Consider the following 22,830-nt stretch of genomic DNA (forward strand, 5'->3'; position numbering starts at 1 on the left):
TAAAAAGTTGAAACTTCTGAATTGTCTAATGCAGCAAAGATGAAGAGGGCAGTAAGTCTTAGAAATTAATAGTACTAATGAGACTACAGAAACTGGAAGAAATATGATGCCATATTAAGAAAAGAAGTAGACAGGCAAATGAAATGGGATGGTGGGGGAAAAATAGATCCTCTTATTGCAATCCAAAAAGACTGCATTTAACAGAGGGGCAGTGAATACTAAAAAACTTTGCATATTTTACATGATTTTTCTTTTGCTCATTCTGCAAGAAACAAAATGTGGTTACCCTGAAAAACTTGCATAGTCTGATCATGCTTAGATATTGTATAGACTTGTTAAACAGACAACTACAGAAAAACCTTTCAGACCCTTTCCATACCTTCTGAGAGGCAAAGAGAAAGCACTGAGGTGCAGCCCTCGCCCCAGATACAGTTGGAAGAAGAATGCATCCTGTCTAAAGGACTTCGGTGGCTGTGCTGCTTCTCTCCAAGAATCTCTCTGGAATTAGGTTGTGCTGCTTAATTTATCATAGCCCAAAATCTAAACCTAGGAGACCGTTTTGATAAAGACAATGAAATCTTCTTGTTCGATTTAAAACAGGTGATGGAACAAAAATAGATATCCCGGTCATTTCATGCAATAGTCTGTTTCCTCAGAAATTCTATGTCCAGAAAAACTCTTCTTGTCTAGATAAAGGACTGTGAGGAAGAACCTCTTGGTTTAAAACTTTCCTTCTCTCCTATGTTTTTGCTTTATTTCTTTGTTCCTCATGGTGACTTAGTGAAAAACCTTCTGCTCTCAGTCTGTACTTACCCTCTTACAAGGGGAGAAGAAAGCAGCTTATTGTTGGTCTTTACCTTTTCTGCATGTAAGTGGATATCTCAAACCTGTGAGGCCACTGAGGCTTGTAAGGCACTTTTTATTAAATGGTTTAGTAGCCAGAGTCTAACGGGATAATTGTGTTCTCTCATGAAAATTTCCTGTTAGGCTTAGACAGCTGTGTTCTGATGTTGCTCATTGAGGGCTACCGAATTCCAGACAAATGAATTTGCCTATTAGTTAGACTAAGTGATTTTTCTATTCAGTCTGCTCTCCTATTATTTAGGTACTGCCATAGATGTGACCAGCACTGAAGGGATTCCTGGAAGGAATTTCTGTGACCCAAGCAGTTTGCAAATTATCAAACGGATTCTGTCTCTCTTCCTATCAAAACCCTTTCATATTAATAGATAGGACATATTTAAATAAAAGCAACAAACTGGGGTGCAATCACTGACACTAAGGATGGAATAATCTGGTCCTAAATAAGAATAGAGACAGTGAGCTATACAGACATGCCTACTGGATATCACTCAAAAGATGATAAATTGAAGATTCTCCTATCCATGGGAAATTCTCCAGGTTGATTTATGTGATTAGAATTATAAGCACTGATATTATGAATCCTCTGAGAATTCCTGGTTTAAAAAGAGAGGCTAATGATATCCTGCCCTTCCTCATCCCCTGAAAAAAAAAAGAAGACTAAGCAAAGCAATTAGAAAAACAAATAATAGTTTTCATTCCTTATTGTCAAATAGACTTTTTCTCTTCTACACACAGCCATTATTTCCTTTGTCTCAGTACCCTCTCATCATCATAATAATAACATCCTTTTAGAGTCAAAATCAAAGTGACCATCATAAGAATTCTGTGCTAATATAAGTGGCAAGAAATGCTATAAATCCTTTTAACTTGTCCAAATATATCATATCTAAGAAAAGCAAATCAATAAAAAGCATACAAGAAATAGTTTTATCTCCCTCTTTCTTCCCTCAGCAATATTTTCTTTTTTTCATTATTTAATTTCTCCTTGTTGCAAATAAGAGGATGGAAGGATAACTGCAGTTCATTTTTCAGTCTTAAAAATTGCTGTGAGTATAGCTCTGTGGAAAACATTAGCAAACTGAATATTTTTCAGTTTATGCAGAACGCTTAATTCTTCCAGTAGTTAATTTTCCCACTAGGTATTTTGTAACACTACAATACAAATATAATATTTAATCCATTCAAACAATTTACAAGCTGATATCCATCAGAATGCAAATTATTACTCTTCCCTCCAATTAACTATGCCACAAACCTTAATACTTTCTTAAAGAAAAAATTGAGGCCATGATAAAGGGAATGGATTTATGAATTTACCTGTGTATGTGCATGCACATTAATTATGTAGAAAATGTTTAAACATTAAAATCTCTAATGAAATGTTGCAACTGGGAATACATTCATATGAAGTAAACACATAAATTTAAGTTGAAGTTTTTATTATTTAGGGTAGCTCAGTTTAAGAGTTAAAAAATTAATTGAAAGTTAAGGACTTTACCTCAGAAAATAGAGAACAATCTTTTTCCTATCACACTGAGATAATTGCACGCTCTATCAGCTGAAAGATCTTAGTCTCTGAGTTAAATATTTCAACGCTTCCTCCTACAATGGAGAGTTTTCACTTTATAGAAGACAGAATTTCTTATTCACTTGTGTGTACAGGTGTTTTGGTGTCATCTGTATGATCATCCAACAAGATAATCTACTCAATCCAACACTAACTACTTTTAGTATACTTTTCTCCTTTTTAAGAAGATTCTGAATTGAAGATATTTATGTATGGGAAAATGATGACATTGCGTACTCTTAACCTAACAGTGCATTTCCTTTAGTGCACCGTTCTTCATTAGTTTAGTGGTCTGCCTCTTCATTTTGAAGTCATTTACCCTTACGCAGTTTGAAGCAGCTTTTACTTCTGCAAGAATCAGTGGAGAACAATTGAGCTCAAAACCAAAAAAGACAATTTTGTCCAGCCTGGCAAAAGACAAAGGAAGAATTTAAGTACTGAGTTTACAAACTACTCGAGATCAGAGCAAGATCTAACCTGAAAATTGTTACATCTGATTTTTATGCTTAAATGGCTCCTTGCAATCTTCACCACTGTGTTCTAAAATCTCCGAAAAGCTAGAGATTTCATTTTTTATGAGGTTAAAACAGTTCCCATACGTTGTTAATTGCAGACAATCAATGTACTTACAGAAAGTTTTCAAGGACATAGTACAGCTTTAAAAATTGTAGCAATCATTTCATCATACCTAGAAACAGTTACTTTACATCTCTGTCTTAGAAATAATGAAATAGTATGAACACAAAGCCTTCCAATCTGCCTGTATGTCTTTTAGTACTTGCAATTCTCAATTTCAGGTTCATTAAAAAAAATAAATAAGTATGGGTGATGTTAAAACGAATTGAAGGGCACATTAATCTGAAATGAGTTGTCCTAGTTTGGAAATATTCAAATCTTCTTGCTTTACTGTGATGACTTTTAAGGAAGAACTGATTTGAACATGGGTTGTAAACATTCCCTAGCAAGCTAATACATTTTGTAAGCTAGAATTTCTGAATCTTAATAGCTTAGACAAATATTACAAAGTTAATGGTGTTGAAATTTAAATATCTATGTATACAAATATATATAAATATAATTTTTGTATCATATATATATAAAAATTAATTGTGGGAGTGTAGAATAACAACAAAAACTGGCAGCTGAGCAGAAGCCAGAAGTAGAAAGAAATAAGACAGTCTCTCCCCATGCACCTTACACTTCAGAAATAAAGAGGCAAAAATGCATTCCATGGAAACTGCTAAGGGATTTTGTATCTAATGAGTTTTTTTTAAAGTACTGATCTCTCTGTACAACTACAACATTGATACTTCCATGCCAGTCTGCTAACAGATGAGTAGGAGGAAATATTTGTGATCCTTTTGTTTCACACTCAGCTATAGCATACGTAGGAGATTCATTTTGCTACGCTTACTGGCCTCACCAAGCTGCCTTCTGTCTAGCACACTCAGGAGAAGACACAACAGAAAACTGTATGTTTGGCTTTGATTTTGAGCTCTTCCTAAATAGTGAATAGTACTGTAATGGAGGTTGTATTTCCACCTATAAATGGAGCTTTCCTTTTATTTCCAGTTTGTTTGGACTAGATAACAACATCAACAATGAGGTCATTTTGAAGCTGATACAAAGTTGGGGAGCAAATAAATATAAAATAAGTTTTCTTCCTCTTTGAGCCAAGTTTTGAATATTGAAAAGCACCATCAGTCAGAGGAAAAAAAAAGATCAACACATAAAATCCTCTTTCAACTCTAGTCTCCTCCTCAGCCGTGAGAGTTTCAGTTTCCAAGTGAGGTACTTCTCTTTGACAAATGACAGATGCTCTCACTCAGGCTGAAGGTGAAATGCACATCTCCCAGAGACCCCAAACCATGCTTGTGCTTGAGGAAAATTTAAAGATAAATTCTTCCGGCAGAAAAAAAAAAACAAACAACCAAAAAACACCCCAACAAAACCCCCAAACTCCCACCATTAAGAAAAGGTCTGTCGTTACATAGATGTCCCCAAAAAACCCCAAACCCATAAGATCACTGTGCTTAACAACAATGTTCCCAAATTTAATAGGGTTTGTAGCCAAGCTTCTATAAAAATATTTATCTCTGACCATCATCCTAGCCCTCAGGCTTAGCATCAGAAACATTGCCTCTATCACAGTAATTTGGCCCATTTTATCTACAGCTCTTAAAACAGTCTTGGGTTTTGGGTGTATCTTAGCATCTGCAGTTATTCACTAGTATAAATATGTATTTCAGTCTGGCTGTGTGCTATTCCTGCCTGGAAAAGTAAATGGCAAAAACTGCACTGACCAACCGCAAGCATTTAGCAAACTGATACAGCACAGTGAGGAAACAATAGAATGTAGCATAAATATTCATACGTGCTGTTTGCACTAATTCAAAAGCTCTCTTCAGATACTTCTTGGAAATGCTTCATATTAATTCCTACCCAACATAATATAAATCTTGGGTAACATCTCAAGACTGTGACTAACACACATCAAGTAAGGTGCACATGATCATAAATTATCTTCTTGTTCATCTGCCTTGTAAAGTTTAAACCATCACATTTCTATCTTACACTTGCAGTGAAAAACACTCAAAAATGTATTAAATATTTAGAATTATTGGTAAGAAAAAGAAACTAAACCAAAATATGTCAAGGAAACTTTTTAAAACTTCCCATCCTGAAGAGTTACAGTGAAAAAAGAACAAGTGCAGAAAATGGCAACAAGGACCAATAAAGGTACGTAATGTTTTTGTGTGAATAGCTACTAAAGGGACAATGGCTCCTACCAAGTAAAAAGATGATGAAGGAAATGCAATAATTGATTATAAAATCATCAGGGGTATGAAAATAACCTGAAGAAAAGATGATTACTGATTGTCTGTTACAGTATGAGAAAAAGAGGGCATCAAGACAAACTAACAGGAGACAAGTTGAAAATAAAAGGTGTACTTCGTCATTCAACATGTAACTAGACAGTACCACAGGTGTAGATGATGGAAAAAATGTACATGGATTCAGAAAACAAGAATATTAATGGAGAAAAAAAATATATATCTTGGCCTATTAAATACAAAGTGATGACATCCGATTCATGAAGTACCCGACTCACAACTTGGTGGAAGATGGAAGATGATAAAAAGGGAACTATGACTACATTCATGTCACATTTACTTTCATTGTTAGTCTGAATCAGGGTGGGCACACGCATTTTTCTGGTACAGCGCATGTCCTACCGTGTTTCTTTTCAAAGATGTCAAAAAATAGTGGTACATAGCACCTTATATCCTCCTGTGTACACAATCCTCCAGAATTAGGTGACTGCAATACACTTTGCCTGAGGCTGTTTTCAAAGTTGTTTGATCATTTCAGGTGCAATTCTATACTGTCCCCATTAGGCAGACATGCCAGTTGCACAAACGCTTTCAGGATACACTTGTGGATTTCAGTTTTGACATAAAGATATAAAAAATACTAAATGATAAATTGAATTGTCACTCATTTTACTTTGCATGTATGAAAAAAAGCATAAGACTTAAGTGAAAGATAAAATATTTTTAATGATGGAATCAGTATCTGCAGGAGTCTTAAGTTATTTACTGAAAATAAACTCACTGGGGGTTTTAAATCACAATCATTCAGCAGAGTCAGACATTCATAGTCCTAATGGAAAAAAATGTGTCTTTTTATCCCAAGCAGTTGAACGAACCTAGGTCTCTAACATAAGAATTTAGTACCAGCACTTTGTTTATATAAAAACTAAAATCCATTCCACAATGGTGTGAATTCACTAAGTCATAAGATTACTAAACATGGCAAGTCTTGCAACTGAATATAGGATTTTTACCTTTGAGTTTTGCAAATCCTTTGACCTTTATAGTCATGAGCACTCAGTCATGGCAGAAAGAAAATAATGTGAGTATTCGGAATGGTTTTGCTATGCTTCATCAGGGATACCTGAAATGCACCTCGTGATATTAATTTATTTTTCTTTTTTTTTTTCATAAGCTTATGATCTGCAGCTAACACAGCAAGTTAAAAGCAGCAGAATCAGACAATGACAATAAGATCTGCCGTCTCTCACAAGACAGATACACACCTTTATGTGTAGCACTGTGACTTTCATTCAAAAGCTATAACAATTCAAATATAATGAAATGCTTTAGCAGCATGATGGCATTTTCAGTTTCCACTCTGACAAAGCTACAGTCCAGGATGTTCCAAGGTTTCAATATTACTGAAAGCACTTCACAATTTAAAATGCTTTCAAAAGCTTTCTGCAGAGACATTGGGTAGATATGAAGCAGTGAACTGTTAAAGAGGTGGGAAAAGAAATATGCAGAATGATTTGGAAGATAAATTTTCTTCTCTGAGTGTACCCATGGCTGTTTAAGAACAGCACAGGTATTGGCAGCTGCCTACTCATTCTTGCACCAGGGAATTCTGCTGCAAACTGTATTACAGTACAGGGGAGGATGGTTTTCCATTGGAAAGGTAAAAATTTGGAGAAGCAGCAAAATAAAATCAAATCGAATTAGTTTATAACACCCCAAATTGGGCAGTTTCCATTTACCATATGTGAATGACAAGGAGACGAGGTAGGTATAAAGTCAGCAGGAATAAGTTAGACTGATTACATGGCGATGTGAATTCTGTCACAGTCCATTTTCAAATTAAGGCTTTGTTCTCCCTCCTTTTCTTATTGTCAAAAAAATGTTGAATTTCACTTAAATATATGGCTAAAATGTATTTCTAACCCTTTATATGTTCGCTAGTACGAAGTAAAGGCAAACTGAAAGACAATTAATGCATGTGAATTCTCTTCTTACTTCTTTCACAGTACCACACCCATTTAATGGCTATGACAATAAATACACTGTACTCTCACCTTCCTGTTTTTTGCTAATGAGTTTAATATCCTGAAAAAACATTTGTTTCTAGTAGTTCAAACTTTAAAATAGAATACTTCAAAATAGAACAGAATTAAAAGATACCACCACCGAATTCAGTATTCACAATCACAGGGAAACAATAGAAAATTATTGCCATTTCTGAGTGAGAAAAGGATGACTAGTTCAAGTGATCTTTTAAAAAATGATGGGCAATCTGTAATGCTGAAGCATGTTGCGGTGGGACGATGTTTTATAACAGAAGGACCTTTAATACAAGGTGATAATCTGTTTTCAAGAAGGGTAGACACTGCTTCCTTCCGTCTTGTACTTCAAGAGTATGTAGCAAAAGCACAAATGTGCCCCAAGACCAGCAATATAACACTCAAGGCTCATTTGAGCATTTAACTAGCTTTTTGGGTCAGTTTATAGGAGTCATATGAATGACAGATTTTTGGTGTTCCACAACAGTGGATTGTCAAAAGCTATTTCTTTTCACTTTAAAGCATCCTGCCTTTTTTTTTCCTCACTCAGCTGAGCAGCTGATGACCCAGCACCAGCGTTCCAGAGACTGTTTGCCTGCCTGTTTGTTTCCTGTGCAGAACAGAAACCCCTGCAGATGTACAGGGTCCATATCAAAGAATTCCGAAGCAGAGTGTTGCTGCTTTACAACCACTTTTCAGAAAACAGCACACAATTGGCATGTAAACCACTACCAATTTATCTGCTATTCATGCCACATGACACTGGCCAGCAGTTTTATTAGGAATGCACTGCTGTAGGTTTATGCATGCAGTGAGAAATCTCTTACTTGCCCACTTAGCATATCTGATTTGCGCTGCAGGAGAGGCATTGGCAGGTGGTGCTGGTGAGACTAACTGTACTAAATCATTTTTTTCTATTAGCTAATTCAAGCATGCAACAACTGTAGTTCACTAACAAATCCAGCAGCATAGAGCAAAACCAAGTTGATTTGTATGTTTCCAAACTTGGGTATCACAATCAAAATGTAAGAAAAGTTGGAGAATCAAATTTATACTGGAAAGTTAAAATACAGGAATCTGGAGTATATATCATACTCTGTTCCTATCCAGTATTAACAGGGCATAGGAGACAGAAAAATGAAATGAGTATAAGCTGGTAGAGCTCTTAACAAATTGATATTTGAGTAGGTAGGATCTAAATCTTCTCTGACCGTCTTTCCGACTTCTAAAAATAGAAGGTGGGTTCAGTCTTTAACACCCATGTGACTCCAGACTGCCAGCAGGGTACAATGCCTCATGAATCATCTAGCTCCAATGGCAGCACAAAGTTTTAAGAGACGGTCCCATGAGCTCACAGTGTGGTCTTGTAAAGCTGGCCTACTCCCTTATGGAAGAATATGCTGTGGAAACAAACAAGAAGGGTCAAAAGAGATGTGAGATTTCCATATTTGGTAATTCTCCTCTTTTTGATTCTCTATGATCCTGATGAAGGGTCTCAGTTCAAATGATTTGGGAGTCCACTAAAACCTTCAGCTTAACAGTGCTGGACAGCACAGTGCTCTCTCTACTACCTCTCTCTCCACAGGCTTTCCATAAATTAGTCTTGTCAGCAAAAGAGCACAAATACTATTTGATGGCTACAACCAGGAGGTACATATGTGCTGACTGCTCCCTGTCAACTCTACGAAATGGCAAACAGCTACTGTCTCTTTTTGGGAATCAGAACAAAAAAATTGGCTTGCCTAGGCTGTGTGAGCTGTCACACTTTACAGGTCTAGTCTGCATCCTCGATGTTTTATTTCCTTCAGCCTTCAAAAGCTGAAAGGATGTTTTATAATTGCCCCATCACCCATTAATCCTAGAAGGAAGCTAAACCAGCATTATTTCTGTGAATCTGATAGTAAGAACATAGGGTGAATGGAAGATATCCTCAGATTTGAATTCATAAAATGTTTGTTGTATGTTTGTTCTGACCTGGATTCATGAAGATACTATGTACTTACAAATCTGAGCTTACACCAAGAGAACCAAGGTGAACCTTGGTCAACCTCTTTTTGCTATTGCATTTAAAAGCAAAAAGGAACGTATAATGCTAAATTATGTCTGCTAGAAATGATACACATCTTCGGAGGCAAAGTGCTGCAATACACCATTCAAACAATGGGTTCCAGAGTTAAATGCTGGCAAACAACAACTCAACTTAAGCTGAAAACGAACTGATTTATCATAAGAAGTACTTTTTGTTCAGAGCACTTACCATTCCTTTCATAGCATTACTAGATGAAATTTTACGTAAGGTTTCTATCTGATGTGATATGTAATAAAATTAGAATCTGAAGGACCTAGAATATTTCGCAAAACATCAGTTATTTTGACCATTGTCAAATCGAGGTGATTTGTTGATGGTTTTACCGATATTATGAAGTGATGAAAACGTTTTAATGCAAATGATAGTGTTATGAGTGCTTTTGTAGGTGTTACAAAAGTTTCTGTAGGTAAGTTGTCTTTTACAAACATTTTTAATAATGATACCAGAACTTGGTAGTTCAGTCCATTCACTGCACAAGTTTTACAAGAACATTGTGCAAGAACTGATAAGGTTTGGTTTAGTCCTCACATACTTGACAAATCCAAATTCTCCTCTTGGTCTCTACTGTACACAAACTAGGCATTTAGGGTAGGTTTAGGATGGATGGATATTAGGAAAAAGTTCTTCACAGAAAGCATTTTTAAACATTGGAACAGGCTGTCCAGGGAAGCGGTGGAGTTGTCATCCCTAGAGGTATTTAAAAGACAGGTAGACATGGTGCTTAGGGACAAGGTTTAGTGATGGTTTTGGCAGTGTTAGGTTGATGGTTAGACTTGATGATCTTCAAGGTCCCTTCCAACCTAGACAATTCAAAAGCACAGAAATTTTGGCAAGGGTAATTGCAGAATGGCTATGATGAGGGGGTCAACTATTCTGAATACACTTCTGCACTACTGAAAAGTATTTGATAAGCATCTTTCACTTTAATAAATTATTTCATTCTGCTTGCTTTTCCTAACATGAAATAGACGCTGTTAAAGAGGACTGTTTGTGAACCGTGCTGTTTGTTCCAAGTCTGATGAAAATTTTAGCTTTGTATTTCTAATTTTACAGGCTGAGACATTTGGGTTCCCTAGTTTTTAAATGTATACTTCCATCACCTGAGACCAAACAATCCAAAGACCAAACAAGTCTTCCTTACCACCCAGCACAAAACAGCTATGGCTGCCACTATGAAGTCTTACTGAGCTTTTTCTACTGCATTATTTTGGAACAGCATTTCAGAGAATTCTGTTCTATTGCAATAATCCTGAACATTTTACTAAGCTTTGTTACCTGAAGGGTAATAATGTCTGTTTACTCTGGAGATATAATTAAAAGTTTAAAGTAATTAAACTACAATAAGAAATTTAACTTTTATACATAATAGTCATTCATATAAATACTCTGCAGTATTTCCAAAAGATCCCTAAAAGCATTTAAGCAACAGTGTTCTTTGTCATTACAAATCATGTTAGCTTGAACCAGAACAGATTTAGGGAAAGAAGGGAGAGGAAATAATGAACAGTTTGGACATTCTTTTGTGATATTCTAGATACAATTGACTTCAAAGTATCTCATTTACTTCCATGTCAAAAAGTGTTTGTTTTTTTTTTTTTTTCTGAACATAGCATTCATGAACGCTTGATTTTTAAGCGCAGCCAACCAGTTTTCCCAGAATAGATTTTTCAAAAAATGAAGTCTCTTTAAGGTCAGAATGTTTTAATAATTAATTTTATTTCACTCACTTCTTTCTCCCCTGCTCTTTATTACCATATTAAGAACTAAACATTACCCAAAGGTAAAGAAGAACAAAAGCCTTTTATTTGCTATATCAAGGGACAAAAATAGAATTCAACTCTCTAAGACTGAAATCTGAACTTGATCATATAAAAAAAATAAAATAAGTGTTTTAAAAAATATGGTAATTCGGAGCCAAAAGCAAAGTATGAATTCACAGGAATTCCTTTAATGAAATCTTTTGTATTAAACAAACAAAATTTTAAACCAAATGCCTTGATACAAGACCTGAAGTGTCCTCAATTTAACAGCCAGGGCATGGCCCAGTTAAATTAATATAATTACCTGAAATTATATCAGCCTCTTGAGTCACAGTGGACTTTCATCTAAAGCTTTCACATTACATTTGCAGTTCTTCTCCAGTTCAGACTTATTTAACACATTGCACTGACTTTCTGATAAAGTTCTGACCTTTCAGATTATGCATGAAGTGTAAGACCATGAAAAAAGAAAAATAAAAATCTGTTTGTGAACCTTAATTGATGCTATCATGCAATTCGTATGAATCAACACATCCAGCACCTCTTACAGATACACAGATTCTGATAGTGTTGCAACTGTATTTAATGGGAAGAGACTGAAGATGTAACATCCCCTGTGAAATGGTACTAACATAATTGTAACTAGGACTTTCTAACATTGCTCAAATAGTTTCCATAGTGACCGATTTTACACTGGAATGTTAAACATCCTCTGCATCTGTGTTATTTTTGCTTTGGAGTTTAATATTAAAGAGCACTAGGAAGAACGTGAATAGTGCTGAAGTTGTAGCACAGGTATGTAGTTACTACCGCTGAGCATAACATTCATTTAAAAGTTCTTTTTAGATATTCTCAATATCAAACCTTATCTGAATTAAGCTACCTTTGAAAAAGTGAACTTTAGAATTCCCCATAGTTTTGCAATCTAGCTCCACACGGATGCTCTTTTTGCTACAGGGAGTGAGTGCTCTGCCTACCCAGTCCAGCCATTTCTTTCTGGCCAAGCCTTAGTGTTGTATTCAATGATTATTTTTCTGAAACTTGCTCATTCCTTAAACACCACTGAAAAATATGTCTGTCTTGCCTTATTACCCACACAGAATGGATATACAGTTCTGTGCTTAGTTCACTTTTTCCTCATGTATCTTTTGGAGAGATCTTGTTGTGTCATTGTACTTGCATGGTTCCTCCTTCACCTCTCACCTTTACATACCTGTCCAATTTAAAACACATCCTTTCAGATGTCATTTCTAAGCATATAACTCTCAAGAGACTTTGCTACACATCATTAGCTTCCCTATCAACACCTTAACATACTTTCAGACATTTTTGATATCCTATAAGCAACTCCTCGAATGACTTAGCAAATGTAAACCTAACAAAACAAAAGATCAGGCTCTTCCTGTAACCACAATAAATAACCCTCTCTTTTTTATTTCCTAGTAAAATAGCCCTGTAACCTACCCTTTACTATTCTTTGGTCTTGTTTTTTGTAGAAACTGAGAAAGACGGAAGATGGCATTCCCAGTATTGGTACAGCTCCTCCATATCATTCAAGCAGACCTATAACTGTTGATTTACTAGTCTATTCCTGTCACTGTCTTGATTGAAGATTGCTTCTACGTTCACTTCAGCTAGATCACACACAGGTACTTTCCCATCCCTTTGTTAGACTTTAACATTTGTAGGACTAAGTTGGTCGGTACACTTCAGACAGTGTGAGTTTCTGAAAATTAAAAAAAATCAAATTAGATAGGATCAGAATTTGATTCAACAATGATTTAACTTTGTGCTTAAAAGTTAAGAATGTGTTTTTCTAAATGAGAACAACTTTATACTGTGATAGCCTGGTTATAGATAATAAGTGTGGACAATGCCCCATCTCAGACAAAATAACAATCACCTTAAATTGTTGCATAGTCATAAAGGCATGCTTCCATTCATACAAAGCTTAGCTGATGCTTGATTTTGTGTCCCCAAAGCATACTATTAGGATTTAATATCCAAAATATGTCATATAGGTTCCTATTATCCCAAAGTTACTATAGAATCTGAACATGCTTAAGCACAGTTTGACAGGCCTCTTGTTAGACTGTTAGGCATTTGCCAATGTTAATATCCTGCACACATGGAAAAGATACTAATTAGGGGAGGATGTACCAAGTAAGATAATTCTGATGCATTGCATAAGGCATGTTCCAAAACAAGCATTATTTCACATAAGTTTCCAGATAAAACGTGAATTCAATTAAATTATGAAAACAACTCCTATGTTCTGTTTTCTACTTTTACTGAAGACAAACGTTCTTCTATTATCTCTCAAACTTAGTTCCCGTAACATCTCCCTTCATACAGTCAATGTACTAGTGAAGAAAGTGCAATAAATCTCAAAATAATCCATATGACAGGTAAAAATAAAATGGGAAATGAGGTAGTTGAAGAAATGAAAAACCAGAGGGCTCACAGCTCACCTTTTTCAAATTGGCTCCATTGAACTATTTTTATTCCTTTTTTTTTTATTTTATTCTGAATACTAAGTATGTCTTTTGCTTTAGAACAGAGCAAAAAGGCTTAAAGAAAAAAAGAAAAAGGAAATTGGTAATGTAGCTTTCTTTCCCTCTGTTCTACATTCTCCTACTTAGACATTATTCTTTTTAATGGTTTTCCTTTGCTATTCTTTACCAGTTTTATGTTATCAACCTGTACCTTCATCTAGTCTCTAAACTTTCCCTATCCTGTCCAGCCTCTTTATGTATTCTATAAACTGTTTAATTCTGCCTTTAACTTCTAAGCCTATTATTTCTGCAGTCTAGCTTGTATGTAGAGGTATACTCTAGGAAGTTGAGGTTTATGAATAAAACAGAATATTTCTGTTTTTTTTCTGGCTCTCCAGACAACATTTCCCAGCAGAGTACTTCCCTTCTCAAGTATTAGAACGACTCTCACAATATATACAGAAGATTTTTTTCCAAAACATGTAGCCACTAAACAGTTCAAATACTATGTTTAATTATACAAAGAAACTAGCAGAGAACCAGGTGGAAAAGACTATCCTAATAGTCAGGCTATGACAGTTTGATCTTCTGTAGTGTCAGATAGAACTATGGAGCTGTGTCGTCAGAAGGAAGGACTAGCCGAAGGACATTTTTCTTCAGAAGTATCTCTGTCAATTCAGATAGAATAGTTTTTTTCCTTCTTCCCTCTGTTAGTCATCTACAACCTTTTGAAGTATAGGAAAGGACATCTACATCCGTTTATTATTCTAATCATGAACATGTGTGGATGTTAAAAGGTAGTTAAGGACTCACATCTTTAATTCTACACCGCTCCACTGGGACTGGTGATTTCTTCTCTCCAGAAGAACAATCAATTTCATTCAGTAAAAAGAAGAAATACTGAAAACTATGAAGGAGACAGGGAAGTAAAATGCATAAATGCCTTGTTGTCATGATGAAATGCCTAGGCATTCTCATTTTAAGCATTACATATTTATAAAAGCCCTCTTTGCCTCAAAATTCTTCAGGTACTCAGAAAAGGCTGCCTGTTGCCCGCTCAGCTAGTTCATAATGCCCAAATTGAACTAATGACTGAATAATACTGCAACTAAGTCAGTATTCCTTGAAAGTGTTTGATGAGAATGAAATTCTCTTCTATTCCCTTCTGCAATCAAACAGAAGTTAATAGCATCTACATTCTCTGTTGCAATCTTTTCCAAGCAGGAAAGATAACGTGTTTTGAGGGTCCATTTGTGAAATATATTTAATTTTTTTTTAACTATACAAAGTCCCTTAAAAAAATGGTCTGTTCCTAATCTCAAAGCATTTTGCTGGATTAGAATCTACCATCATGAGAAGCAGCTAGGGTAGTTAGGGTACTATGTTCTGCTAGTTCAAAAATGGTTTAAGTAGATAAGCTTTCAAGTTAACTCATAATCTACCAAACCCCAATTCATCATCTTTGAATGTAACTGCTTCCTGGAGGTACTATGGAGTGATATATTGACTGGCATTATAGCAGTCACGTCAAAGCCATTTCTTTACTAACAATGCCTTGTCCAATGTTGAAATAGTTTATTTTGAAAAGAAAAGTTTCTTTTATGATATTATTACTATGAACTCAGGATTAAACTTTCTGTCTAAAAGTTTGCAAATGGCACACCATTCCAGGTATTGAGCATACTGTTTAATAAAGTGATGACAACAGAGCTTTATGACCTGAAGTCGCTGCTCAGGTTTTACTGGGTGGGAGGGACAGAGCACTAGTTTTGGTCTACAATTTCACAGATGCTAGGCTACCTAAGGGTATCTGGTTGTACATTTTAATGCCACACAGTTGTTTTTAATGAGAAAAACGGAAACATCAGATTACAAAGACTAGGAGCTGATGGTAAGATGTTACTTAGTTGCTTCATAATCTTTGTAGTTACCTCCAGGTCAGAAGCAATTTCTGCTTCTAAATTCTCATCACGTAGCCTCCTCTATGTGTGTTAATGCTTATACTGTTGCCCAAATTGCCACTGAATGACACAACTTGAGAAGCTGAACTGCTTGGTTCTCCAGTGTCACGACTATTTTCTTTATCTCTTTTGAGTGAAATGTTCTTATGTTAATATCTTGTGACCAAGAATGATGAACCTTGCTACACCTTTAAAAATATATTCAGATGCTGCAAGAAATATTTATATCCTTCAAAATAAACAGGTATGTAGTCTGCTTCATATATCATACCCAATTCAACTTTCATTGAAGTCAACAAAAGGTTTCTTTCTGATCTCCATTGCCCCAGGATAGAGTAAGAATGGTAACTAAGTACACAGAAGCAGATCTGACAGAGGAATTAAAATTATCATTACATTCCTATAACTTCTGCAAAATTCATGAAAATCAAGCAGCACTTGTAGTATAACCAATACAATCTATAAAAGCTTAAGTTCATGTTCTGCTATTAAATGTGGTGTAGTAAGCTTTCATAATTTAATATTTTGATTGTCAGACAGGAATAGAAGAATAAAAAGGGCCAAAACAAAAAATTCTCACTCTTTCCCTATTAAGCAAATTCAAATCATAAGGACAGTCAGTTTTGGAAACTTTAAATATAACTGTCTTGTGAAAATACACTCTTGCTACAGCTTCATCTATAACTTATCTCACTATTTTAAATGTACTGTTAGAAATTTCTGATTGAAATTATTAAACTTCTCTTTCTTCTCTGTTCTTTAAAGTAACAGGAAGACTACAAACTTAGAGAAGAGACAAGTAGACCAAGTACTCATTTTGTTAGCAGATTTTAGAAAATGCTGAGTCAAAAAGAGGTTCATGTAAATTCTGTCTGTTAGGAGAAGAATCACTTTTAAGATTTAAAAGCTTCAATACAAATATAATGTTATAGACAATTTTTAAATGAAAGTTGGGAATTTAACTTGTCAGCGTGTTATTTCTTCAGTCAGCCCAGTATTTGTGTGCTGCTTCTTAATCTGTGGAGGGTTCCATATGCAGTGGTTAACTTCACCTAACAGTTTTCTAACACTTGAAATTTTGTCTGCTTTGGGATTGATGTTGCAAATGAGAAAAACTTCTTGATTCCAAGATTTCATTTATGTATTCTGGGTCATCCCCTTGTCTTTTGGGTTTTTTGGGGAGCTTTCCTCCTGGCACTCTTCTGCTTGTATTATCCTTCTTTGTCATTTCTTGTTCATGCTCATTGTATTTAACCTTCTTTCATGTATAATGCATGTGGCATGTAATTCATGTTTAATGAAGAATTCCTGAGCTATTTTTATTTTACTAGACAGAGGAGACAAACTGTATTGCAAAATATGACTTCACAACAGCTGAGAGGGTATAATTTAGGCATTAGGAAAGAAAAGAACTGAGCTGAGTGAATAAGTAACTTTATTTTAGTATCTATACCAATGTATTGTAAACAGTTCCTTAAATTGTAAATCCTATAAATATCAGACAGAACATCCAAAATTGTATTATAAATGTTTCCTGAGAAGTAATGATTATTTATCTGTAGCTAAAAATTAAATCTAAGCCTAATCTGTATAGAACACCAGTTCACGTCATAATCTAGATTACTTCCTCAGCATGTAAGCAAGTATTACACACAATAAAAATAACATCACAAGTTTTTTTCATGGGCACTCGCCTCTCTTCTAGAAGAAATATTTGATATTTTCAGTGAACTAGGCATTTGCAGTTCTAACTAGTTTAAATACTTTTATGTTAAAAGATATAACCTTGGCTGATCTCTCTGCCAGGTTACCTTTACTGCTGGTCTAGCACTGTGATGCATTCAGACTAACAGCTGACCTAAATCCAGAGCAAAACCTGAGTGATTCATACAGTTGAAGGAGAGGTGACAAATACTAACCCGTCCCTCAAGATCCTTTGAGTACTATATTCACCTGACAAAACACACAGATATTACCCTAGAATATCTGATAGCATGCCATTCTTGGCAACCTACAAGGAGTCAAAAAGAAAAAAAAAATAATGAAAACAAACCCTTTTCTTGTATAGTGGCATAAATTCTTCTCTCTAGTGGATTTAACAGTGACCCAGAGATTCCTTGGTACTGTCTGGAGAAGAGTTAATTATGCTTTGCTAAAGGGTATCGCATATGCTATTAGCCATCTTGCACACAACACCTATGGCAGAACCCAAGAGGTGCAGAAAATGCGTTAGACATCTCTTCTGTTGCAATGCCTACTTTTTAAAAGACCGGGGAATAACATTACTACCCAGTTATATTTTCACACTATCCAGTAGACTTATCCTTTATAAATTTAGGTTAGTTACTTGTCCATTATTTTCATTTGGGAAGTATTGCTTTCTCCCCAGGGTATTTCTCTCCAAGGCTATTTGCAAAGGTCTGCACTGTGTATCCATGACTGCTGTTACAGTTTTTTACCAGTGAAGCATGCAATAAAGTCTAATACATTGTCCACATAGGAACTGAATTACTATTTCATAGATGTGCAGAGTGTTACTGCTTGAATATGTGCCAATTATCCTTCAGTGTCTATATTTTCTTGACTGGTGGAAGCTTTTCAATACTGCAGATAAAAAAACTAAACCAAACCAAAAAAAGAAAAAAAACAAACCACAATTAAAAATGTTCAAGTTGGTGAGAACTTCACCAGCTGTCTCATTGTTTACAGAAAAGCTGTATCAAAACACTAGAGTAATACAGACTTGCTCAATTCTCTCGATTAATAGGAAGGAGGTTAGCAAGACTAAGACTTATTAAAGTAATTTTTTAAAGCATGATGAAACAAATCGTAATTTTTCTGAGTGTGAAATTTCTGTCTACTAAAGATTTTTCAAGTCTGGCAGAAGCTGTTGTTTTGAATTGCATTTAAAAAAATTGTAACTGGATAGAACATACTTTTTGTCTTCAAGAAGTGTAACAGCCACAGAGACACAATGGTAATTAAACAGGAAAGACTTTTCAGGAAACACATCTCAGGGTGATGTGAAAGATAAAAGTAGACATCAGCAGTCACCCTCTCATAGTAACATTCTTCCTTGATAAAAAATACAGAGAAATTCATGTCTTATCAATACAAGGGACATAGAAGAGATTATTACACTTCAGTAAATCACTTGAAAAAGCACCCTGTAAATATTAGCCAAAGTATTTATGACGAAGGAGTAGCTGATTAACAAGAAACAATAAGAGTTTATGGAGAACCTGTTGGGCAAGTGGAAGTTATTTTTCAGCTATTGGCTTTCTTGTAATTAGCATTTACATTAACTATTTGGTCACAAAGATAGGACCTTCCTGATTACGTCTGTTAAAAAAGCTAGGAGATGTCATCAGTATGACAGGCAATAGATTATCATGCAGGAACAGTTTGATAACTAGAGTAAAGGAACTCATATTGGACACATTCATGATTTAGATATTAAGTAACTTGGAGTATGACAATGGAAGTGCAAGAAAAGGGAATAATGAGTCCCTGTTTTCATAATACAGAATCTGAACGGTAAGGTGACGTTGCCATGAAAATTAAAAGTATAATCCCTTGATTCATCAGAAAATTTATTTCTGTACAAAATGAGATTACGCATAGAATGGAAAAGATGAAAATAAATACACACAAGTACAGAGAAGGGTGACTAAATTTAGACAGATTCTCGAATGGTGCAGAGAAGATCAAAAGAGTAGGGGAGAAGAGAGTGTTGTTTCTCTATACTAATTAGTGGCTTTAAAAACTAATGAAAGAAAATGGATACTTGAATTGAAATACACTATTTGTAACCAGACCAATAGATTCAAGACAGTCAAGGATACATTCAAACTGAAAATTAGAGAAATGATTCCAGCTGTCTGCAAAGAGAAATCATTAAACTCTTTCAAAAGAAACAGGAGGAACCCAGGCCTAACTGATTTAAAAGTTATTCTTGCCAAGTTTCTGAGACTTTTTAGGCTGCAGTCAGCAAAGAACAAACATTTTAGAAAAATCAGGATTTCCCCTGTAGTCCTATGTCAAAATATTTCTTCAGCCTTTGGACATGGGAGAGACAAAAAGTGCAACAAAATGGCAGCTGTTATGAGGCCATATTTTCCTTGATCTTTCTACAGCAACACTGGAGATGGTATGACAAAAGTGCTCTCATTGCTTATTGTAGACAAGGAACACGGATGCTTAAGATGTTTTTCCACTCAGCAGCATTGGCCTTTATAGATAACAGAACATGAGACTTTATCAGTAAGGAGGAAAAAAAAAGAAAGAGAAAGGTCATATTTCTGAGTCCCACACACACCAACTAGCAGTCTGTCAGTCACATATTTGAATATGCACATATGTATACTGAACAGCTAAAACCTATCTTCTAGTACAGTTGAAATTTCAGCAAAACAAGCAAAAAAAACCTTCCAGCAATTTCTTAAAAAAAACACTAGTGGCAGTATTTAAATTTTTAACTTCTATCTGAATCATATTTAAAGAATAGATTTACAATTCTAGAAATTCCCTAAAAGCAATATTAATGCAGAATAAATTAACTAAATACATTTTTGTAAAAGTAGCTTTCTTTTATCAAGTAATATCAGAAACGTTAACTAAAACTGAAGTGGTCTGCTGATTTGCTAGCTACACAAAAGCAAAATAACTAGACAGAATAATGTTCAAATAATTATCAAATTTATTAAAAAAAAAAAGGACAGAAGGGCTGATTTGCCTTAAAGCTCAGAACAATAAAATATACCTTGTTTTTCCTTTAAAGTACAACTACCACATATGCCAGATCAGACTGTATGCTTATACTTGGACAAGACTATTTTTCTTTAAGTTTCCAAAGTGGAAGCATGCATAGCAATCACATAATACCCCAACAAAACAAACTTCAAATATTCTCAGTGGGATGGTAGGCTAAATCTGAAATATTCTGAAGGTAACCTGACTTTAGCATTGCTAATTCTCCATTTACCAGGATGATTGACTGAACTACTGGCTCCAACTTTGTATATTTATATGAACTGGGTTTTACTGAAGAAACACCATTACATAATATTGTAACATCATCTGATCTACTGAATACTGAAGATGGTAAGAAATGTAAGTTTTGTTAATCAAAGGCTAATGAATTACAATGTTGTAATGAGAATTGGCCTAACTTTAGTTCTTTTTCCAAGTGGAAATCATGGGATCATGTTTATTTGGAGCACGATTTGTGGAGGAATTTTAGTTTATGTGATTATTTTTACACTTTGATGTACTACAGCTGCATCATTGGCAAGACACTCTGACGGAAATCTAGGTAACCACAAGCAAAGTCTCCGTATGTTTAACAATCTGCACGGTATGGAAATTACTCAGGAAGAACCTGCATTAAGGAAATATGAAGACTGAAAAGTGAAAATGCCTCTGAGCTGCCTTAAATCATTATCTCAGATTTATGCAGTACAACAAAGAATTGAATTATACTCTTGCACATATTTCCAGACCATTAGTGTCTTGATTAATGCAAAGAAAGGGATTTTTTTCAGAAATGGAAAAGGATTTCACAATGAAGAAGGCTATTCTCCTTTATACCTTTATCCAATGATCTCACCAAGAGATTTCAAAATAGCTTATAAGGAAATTGACTATTATTATTTCTTATTTCATACCTGTGCAAACTGAACTGTGAAAAAAAGAAATTTTCTTGTCTAATGTCATCCCCTGTCAGAACCAACCAGGAAAGCTGGGTTCCAGATCGAATTTCATACTGCAGTGACATGGCATGCTTATTTGAATTAATTACTTATTTTAAGGAAAAGTTTTAAAAAATGTACTCTATAATTCTTGTGGGCATTGAAGGCCGCCTCAGGCAACCAAATCTTGTCCCTGTGGACTATAGGGTATGTATGCTGGGAATTGACTCAACCAGATGGTGACTCGTATTTCACACTTTTGGTGTTCATGGAATGATTTCCACGGCTAATTTCAAGAAGGAGATGAACATTTACAGAATCACAGAATCACAGAATCACAGAATGGTCAGGGTTGGAAGGGACCTTCAGAGATCATCTAGTCCAACCCCCCTGCCAAAGCGAGGTACACCTACAGCAGGTTGCACAGGACAGTGTCCAGGTGGGTTTTGAATATCTCCAGAGAAGGAGATTCCACAGCCTCTCTGGGCAGCCTGTTCCAGTGCTCTGCCACCCTCAAAGTAAACAATTTTTTCCTCAAGTTGAGGTAGAATTTCCTGGTTTCCAGCTTGTGCACATTGACCCTTGTCTTATTGCTGGGCACCACTGAAAAGAGTCTGGCACCATCCTCTTGACACCTGCCCTTTACATATTTATAAGATCCCCTCTCAGTCTTCTCTTCTCCAGGCTAAACAGACCCAGGTCTCTTAGCTTTTCCTCATAAGAGAGGTGCTCCAGTCCCTTGATCATCTTTGTAGCCTTCCACTGGACTCTCTCCAGGAGTTCCCTGTCCTTCTTCAACTGGTAGGCCCAGAACTGGACACAGTACTCAAGATATGGCCTCACCAGGGCAGAGTAGATAACCTCCTTCGATCTGCTGGCCACGCTCTTTTTAATTCACCCCTGGAGACTATTGGGCTTCTTGGTCACAAGGGCACGTTGCTGCCTCATGGTCAACTTGTTGTCCACCAGGACTTCCAGGTCTCTCTCTGCATAGCTGAGCTATGTTTAGCTATAAAAGGAATTGATAACAATTTTCCATTTTCAAATTTGCAGCTGTTTCACTACCAAAGTTCTATCTAAGATCTGTCTCTCTTCTTCAGGCACTCACACTTTAAAAATACATATAACTCTCCATGTGATGAAGCAAAACGCAGACTCTTCAGAAATACCGAGGTCAATAAATAAATAAAAAAGCCATTACTCTTTATTAGATACTGGCCTATACTTCCAGATTAATTCCCTTCGAATTTTCTCTTCACCTTGTATTGTTTCAACTCTTTAACATCATTGGATTCATAGAGATTTGTTTAGAATTATTTTTATGAAGAAGTTCCAGAATCAGGATGAGCAAATTAAAGCATTTGCCCCCAACAACTACTCTTTGCAAGTAAAGAGGCTGACCCCTGATTTCCATGCATGCCGTAATCACTTCCTCTCATGTACATGGCCTTCTCATTTCAATACCTTGTTTATGGCACAGATATGTAATGTTCTTTCTTTTAAAACAGCACACTGAATTTAAATTTACCGT

This window comes from Vanellus vanellus (genome assembly GCF_965231255.1).
Source record: "Vanellus vanellus genome assembly, chromosome: 2".
In the NCBI taxonomy this organism is placed as follows: domain Eukaryota; kingdom Metazoa; phylum Chordata; class Aves; order Charadriiformes; family Charadriidae; genus Vanellus; species Vanellus vanellus.